The sequence below is a fragment of the Apium graveolens genome, chromosome 7, assembly GCF_009905375.1.
Source record: "Apium graveolens cultivar Ventura chromosome 7, ASM990537v1, whole genome shotgun sequence".
Classification (NCBI taxonomy): domain Eukaryota; kingdom Viridiplantae; phylum Streptophyta; class Magnoliopsida; order Apiales; family Apiaceae; genus Apium; species Apium graveolens.
In genome coordinates this window covers 168,848,684-168,855,917 of record NC_133653.1, presented here as the reverse complement: position 1 = coordinate 168,855,917, position 7,234 = coordinate 168,848,684, and the positions used below count along the sequence as shown (strand labels likewise).

The 7,234-nt window shown below is 36.5% G+C and overlaps 1 non-coding gene across 1 annotated transcript; it reads right to left on the bottom strand.

Moving 5' to 3' along the window:
* Positions 1–6,487: 6,487 nt before the first annotated feature.
* LOC141676200 (small nucleolar RNA R71) lies at positions 6,488–6,594 on the bottom strand. The gene has a single exon (XR_012556804.1). It is a non-coding gene; the product is annotated as a small nucleolar RNA R71 (small nucleolar RNA).
* Between the last annotated feature and the right edge of the window lie 640 nt (positions 6,595–7,234).

Below are 7,234 nucleotides of genomic sequence, written 5' to 3'. Positions count from 1 at the left end.
TCATCATAATCAATACCCTCCTGTTGAGAGTAACCTTTAGCAACCAGCCTTGCTTTATTTCTTGTAATTATGCCATCACTGTCAGTTTTGTTTCTGAACACCCATTTTATGCCAACAATGGATCTGTTCTTCGGTCTTGACACTAGGGTCCATACTTTATTTCTTTCAAATTCATTTAACTCTTCCTGCATTGCTTGCACCCAATCAGCATCTTGAAGAGCTTCTTCCATTTTCTTTGGTTCAGTATGAGATAGAAAGGAATGATAGAGACATTCATTTGATGTTAATGTTCTAGTTCTGACACCTGCTTCAGGATCTCCAATTATTAAGTCAGGTGTATGTGCTTTAGTCCACTTCCTTGCAGATGGAAGTTGATCTCTAGAACTGGATCTTCCCCCATGATCCATGCTGTCTCCATTAGCATTTTCTGATGCTCCCCCTGAAATTATGCTCTTTGAAATTTCAGAATTTGAGTTGGATCCTTCAGGAATTGAAGAATTAGAGTTTCCAGAATTATTAGAGTTTGGCTCATCAGAACTTGAAGAACCAGTGACAGGTTCGGATGCTTCTTAAGAGTCTTGAGATGTGGTATGTTCATCAGCTTGCTCCCCCTGAACAGGTGCATTTTTCCTTTGAGTAGTTACCACAGTTTCAATGACATCAGAATTTAACCCGTCAGAACTTACAGGATCAGGATTTAGGTTATCAGAATTTACAGAATCAGAATTTAAATCTTTATTTTCAAATCTCAGCTGATCATGATCATTGAAATCTTCAAGTCCAGTAATCTTTTTATCATCAAAAGATATATTGATATATTTCATGACAACCCTTGTTCTTAAATTGTAGACTCTGAAGGCTTTTGTGGAAAGTGGATATCCAATAAAAATTCCTTTATCAGCTTTTAGATCAAATTTTGACAGTTGTTCAGGATGAGTCTTAAGAACAAAACACTTGCATCCAAATACATGAAAGTATTTCAGGTTTGTCTTCTTTTTCTTCACCATCTCATATGGTGTTTTTCCATGCTTGTTTATGAGTGTAGCATTCTGTGTAAAACAAGCAGTCTGCACAGCTTTAGCCCAAAAATAGTTTGGAAGCTTTGCTTCATCAAGCATAGTTCGTGCAGCTTCAATAAGAGTCATGTTCTTTTTTTCTACAACTCCATTCTGTTGTGGAGTTCCAGGTGCAGAAAATTTCTGCTTTATTCCATGCTCTTTGAAGAATTCTTCCATGATTGAATTCTTGAACTCAGTGCCATTATCACTTCTTATTATTTTAACAGAATCTTTAACCAACTTATCTAGTTGTCTGACATGGTCAGTTAGAGTAGATGCAGTTTCATTCTTCTTGTACAAGAAATATACCCAAGTGTATCTTGTGAACTCATCCACTATAACCATAGCATATTTCTTCTTTGCAATGAACATGACATTGACTGGACCAAATAGATCAACATACGGTGATAAGGCTCAAGAATTGAGGATTAAGTTTTGCTCTTGAATGAAGATTTTCTTTGTTTTGCCTTTTGACATAAATCACAAAGGCCATCAGGAGCAAATACTGATTTTGGAAGTCCTCTCACAAGATCTTTCTTTACTAGCTCATTTATGTTGTTGAAATTTAAATGAGAGAGTCTCTTGTGCCAATTCCAGCTTTCTTCAATTGATGCTCTGCTTAACAGACAGATTGTAGAACCATCAGAGTTTGTTGAAAGTCTTACTTCATATATGTTACCATATTTGTAACCTTTCAGAACCACTTTGCCTGTAGAATTACTTACAACTTCACAGTATTCTTCAAAGAAATCCACATGATAACCTCTATCACAGATTTGACTCACACTTAGCAGGTAGTGTTTAAGTCCTGAGACAAGAGCTACTGATTTAATTATAACATTCCCAAGATTGATATTGCCATATCCCAGAGTTTTTCCCATGTTACCATCTCCATAAGAAACTCCTGGGTCAGCTTTCTCCACAAAGTCTGATAGCAGGGCTTTATTTCCAGTCATATGTCTTGAACATCCACTGTCCAGAACTAGGATGTTTTTCTAGTTGCCCTGCATCACAAAGACCACTTTTGGTTAGTTTTAAGGACCCAGACTTGCTTGGATCCTTTGGCCTTTTTAAGTTTGTTAGCATTTGCAGCGGATTTAATTTCAGAGTTTATGCTAACTTGCTTCTTTTCATACTTTATATCAGACTTTGTATCAGAATTTACACTAGAAGGAATTACATTAACTTTCTTCAAAGAAGGTTTTATTTGATAATAATCATAGTATAAACTATGATATTCCTTACAAGTATAAATAGAATGCCATAAATTACCACAATGAAAACAAGGATTTTGTTGTTTAAACCTAACAGACTGACTCTTAACTCCTGATCTAGGAGGTAAAGAGTTTATATCTTTATTTTTCCTGCAAAAAGAAGCAAGATGGTTAGAGTTTCCACAGTTATAGCATTTCTTTCTAGGAGCATTAGGAACAGGCATATAATTATTGCTTTTATTCACACCTTCCTTTCTATTCCTATTTTTCCTAGCTTCCTTTACCTTGTTCACATTTCTAATCTCTTTTAGCTTATGCTTAAGCTGCTTCTTTGTCATTAAACCTATGTTTACTAAAGCTGGTTTGTCCTGTTTCAATTTGTCAGAAATTTTGCCTTTTCTTTGACTTCTGTTTTGGAATCATTCATCTTTTCATATTTTGACACATCATTTTTTGCTACAAATTTAACAGGATTAACTTTAGGCTTTTCAGCTTTGTTGGTAAAGTTTGGTTGAGATGACACAGTTTCCTTTCCTTCTTTATCATTTAGGTAACCTAGACCTGCTTTCCAATTTCCATTTTCTAAGATTTTCTGAGTTGTTCTTCCAAAGTTAGTCCAAGTTTTGATTATCTCATTTTCCTTTTCCAGTTCAGATTTAAGAGATATATTCAATTTTAGCACTTCATCTCTAACATACAAAGCCTCATCTCTTTCTGAGTTTGATGGAACATAACTAACTCTTTTTCTAAATAGTCATTTCTGTTTCCGAGAGCAAGACTTTCAGATGTTAATCTTTCATTTGTTAAAGTCTGATCTCTAAAACTAATGAACATGGTTTTAAGATATAATCTTAGCCCAGAAATATTATCAGTATGAAAACCAAGAGTTGATTGAGGTACCTTCAATTCAGAAGCATCAGAACTGCTATCAGCATTTGCCATCAAGGCATAGTTCACCTCTTTTTCAGAATCTGAAGTGTCTGCCCAATTTTTCTTCTTTGGGATAAGTGCCTGGCCTTTATCACTTTTTCCTTTCTTGCAGTCAAGAGAGATGTGGCCTCTTTGTCCATAATTGTAGCATTTGACATTTGAATTGTCTCCTCTGTCAGACTTTCCTCCTATGCCTTCAGACTTCCTGAACCCTTTCTTTTAAGAACTTCCACCTTTCCTTGAAAACTTCTTGCCCTTTCTGAATTTCTAGTAGGCTATCTTTGTGATACCCTTCACCGTAAGAGCACACAGTTGCATCATCTCTGTATCAACATCCACTTGAGATAAATTTTCAGATTCTAAATCATCATCATCAGAATATGATGACTCTGAATCAGACTGTATGATGAGAGCCTTTCCTTTTCCCCTCTTTGAGACAACAACTTTAGGAGATTCCTCCCCAGCTTTAAGAGCAACTGTTTTTGACTTTCTTCCATGCCTTTTGCTCATTTGATCCATCTCAAGTTCATGAGTCTTGAGCATACCATAAATTTCATCAAGAGTAGTTTCAACAAGGTCATAGTTGTCTCTTATGGTAGTAGACTTTAAATCCCAATTTTTAGGAAGAGCTAAAAGGAATTTTAGATTTGAATCTTCAAGATCATATTCCTTGTCCACCAGTGACAGATCATTCAAAAGTTTGTCAAACCTGTCATATGAATCAGTTAATGACTCATTAGCTTTTGAGTCAAAGTGCTCATACACCTGTGTGAGTATAGTTTTCCTGTTCTTTTTTATTGCATCAGTTCCCTGGCATCTTGTCTCTAAAGCATCCCATATCTCATGTGCAGTCTTGCATCCAATTACCCTGTTTGACATGACATTGTTAATTGCACTATGGAGCAGATGTTTTACCCTTGCATCTTTGGCAATAGATGAGATGTCTATAGTTGTGTACTCACTTTTCTCCTATGGTATCATCTTTGCTGGTTGATCAGCAATTGCAACAGAAAGCTTGGTAGGCTTATATGGTCCATCATTAATTCTATCAATTATTCTGGATCTGTGGCTTCCAGAAATATAGCCATCTTTACCTTCCATATAGAATACTCAGATGCTCTCAGTATGGGAACCCTTATACTCTCATATCAACTGTGAGTTTGATTGTTTTAAGTATCTTGAGTTTTGGTGGGCTTAGGTGGGGTTTGTGTTTCTTCAGACATGATTGTAAACTGGATCTCACTATTTGTAAATCAACAGGATGGCTCTGATACCACTTGTTAGGTCACACAACACTATAGAATGGGGTTGAATATAGTGTTTATACAATTAAATCGATTTCGAACACAAGTATGTAACAGTAATCAAGTATATTTAATATAATAAACTCCGTTACAATAGAACAATTGTTCTCTCTCAGTGATGAACAATATCACTAAGAGCTGCTAGGTTACAATGTATAATCTTTCTCGTGAATGATAACACATATAGTGTAAACCCTAAGCTGTGTTTATATAGTACACAGTTACAAGATATCTTCTAATTGATATGGAATATAATTCTGTCTCCTAAAATATATCAATCAGATATTATCTTCTACAAGTCTTCTAACTGTCCAACTCTTCATGCATATCTTCTATTGTTTTAATCATGATCCTTTCCTGTAAATCAGCTGCTTTCCTTATCTGAAGTACCCGCACTTAAGTCCTGATATAAATCCTGACGGCCTTAAGTTCTGTTATAAGTTCTGACTTCAGTAAGTTCTGATTTCCAGTAAGTCCTAATATTAAGTTCTGAAACTAAATAAAACAAATTAGACATGACATCACAAATATATCTAACAATGAGTTCGATTATGGGCTAATTGTTATCGTGGGAGCGGATTTATTTTTGGATTTCTTTAGTTAAATTATTTGATGCCTTAGTATGTGGTGATTGTATGATATCCTAGTATTGGTTGTGCGTATACGTCTTATGAGCATCGTGAACTTATAAGATAGTGTGTTAATTCTTAATGAAGTGAAAGTGAATTTAAGGATTTAGAACTTGCCATGCTAGCATAAGTTCATGTATTTGTCATGCATGATTCGTAGGTAATTTTAACCATCTTACTTGCCCTATGTAATCAAGAAAGATAACTCGTGCTTAAACCATTATGTTGTCAAATTCTATAGACATATAGGGTCTCAATATAATTGGTGCCTATTCAGCTTCTATCTCTTTTGTGGATGTCTGGTAGAATGGTACTCGTGCAACGAAAGTTGGCGTTTATCAGTTTCGTGTTATCTGATTAGTATCATCACCATTGCATGCTAAGGTTAAGAATAATAAGGCTATTTAATAAAGTATTTAATGAAGTTAGAATCCCATGTTTGTCATATATATCAATCCAGTTAATCTTATTCTTGTAGTTATAATTATTAGTTAATTCTTAGTTATAAACAATCTCAATTTATTATTCGTCTTAGCACTGGATAAGAACCAGACATTGTTGCTTAGGTGTATAAATTAAATAGTTAACCAATACAGTCTCTGTGGGAACGAACTAGAAAAGATTTTATACTACTTACGAACTCGTATACTTGCATGTATTATTAACGCGTGTTTAGCGACTAACAAGTTTTTGGCGCCACTGCCGGGGACTGCAGTGTTAATTTATAGTTTATGTACTTTCCATCAGTGGTTGTTAAAGTTCATAGACTCGGACATTGTTACTTATTTGTTCCTTGTATGGTTTTAGGTACTCTAGCGGGGGTGTATGCATACGCGTTCGCGTACTCGCAAGGGAACACTGGATAAAGTCGAGGAAGAACTTGTGGTAGTTCGTAGGGAAGTTTTTGAGGATAAAGAGAAGTTAGAGGAAGAAGAGAAAGTTGAAGAGCCGATTGTAGTAGCTATGGGTGATCAAGCAGAAAATCCGAAGTCTTTGATGGACTATTCTAAGCCAAAGATTGATGACATTCAGTCTAGCATCATCAGACCAGCCATCAAGGCTAACACTTTTAAGATCAAGTCAAGCACGATCCAGATGATACAGAACTTAGTTCATTTTGGGGTTCTCCAACTGAAGACCCCAACATGCACATCAGGGATTTCATCGAGATCTGCGACACTTTCAAATTCAATGATGTGACTGAAGATGCTATCATGCTACGACTCTTCCCATTTTCTCTGAGGGACAAAGCTAAGTTTTGGTTGCATTCTCTACCAGCAGGGTCTATCACCACTTGGGAAGATCTTGCTCAAAAGTTTCTCAGTAAATTCTTCCACATGGCAAAGACTGTCGCAATCAAGAATGCTCTTACTCAGTTTGCTCAGCAAACTGGAGAATCTCCGTGTGAGGCTTGGGATCGATATAAGGAGATGCTAAGGAAGTGCCCACACCATGGCATGCCTGATTGGATGATTATTAATTGTTTCTATAATGGATTGGGTCCTACTTCTAGACCCATGCTTGATGCAGCATCAGGAGGAGCCTTGTGGGCTAAGAGCTACGATGAAGCTTATGAACTTATTGAACTGATGGCTGCTAATAAGTAGCAAAATCCTTCTCAGAGACTGACTCAGGGATAATTAGCAGGAATTCTGGAGTTGGATGCAGCAACTGCTATCGCTGCCCAACTTAAGGCTTTGACGATGAAGGTGGATACCTTGGCAAATTTTGGAGTTAATCAAATCACTAGTGACTATGAGCTTTGTGCTGGTGCCCATGAGACTGATCAGTGTGCAATTTCTAGTGAATCAGCTCAGTTTGTGAGCAACTTCTAGCAATTGCAGCAACCTGTGCCAGCCACCTATCATCCTAATAACCACAATTATCCTAATTTCAGCTGGAGCAACGCTCAGAATGCGGCTCAACAGCCTTTCAGCAGTATCCAGCTAAGCAGTACAACCCCCTGGTTTTCAACAACCGCAGTATGCACCAAGACAAAACTCCAGCTGCAACAAGCTAATGAAAAATCTGAATTAGAGGAGTTGAAGCTTATGTGCAAGAGTCAAGCTGTTTCTATCAAGACCTTGGAAAATCAAATT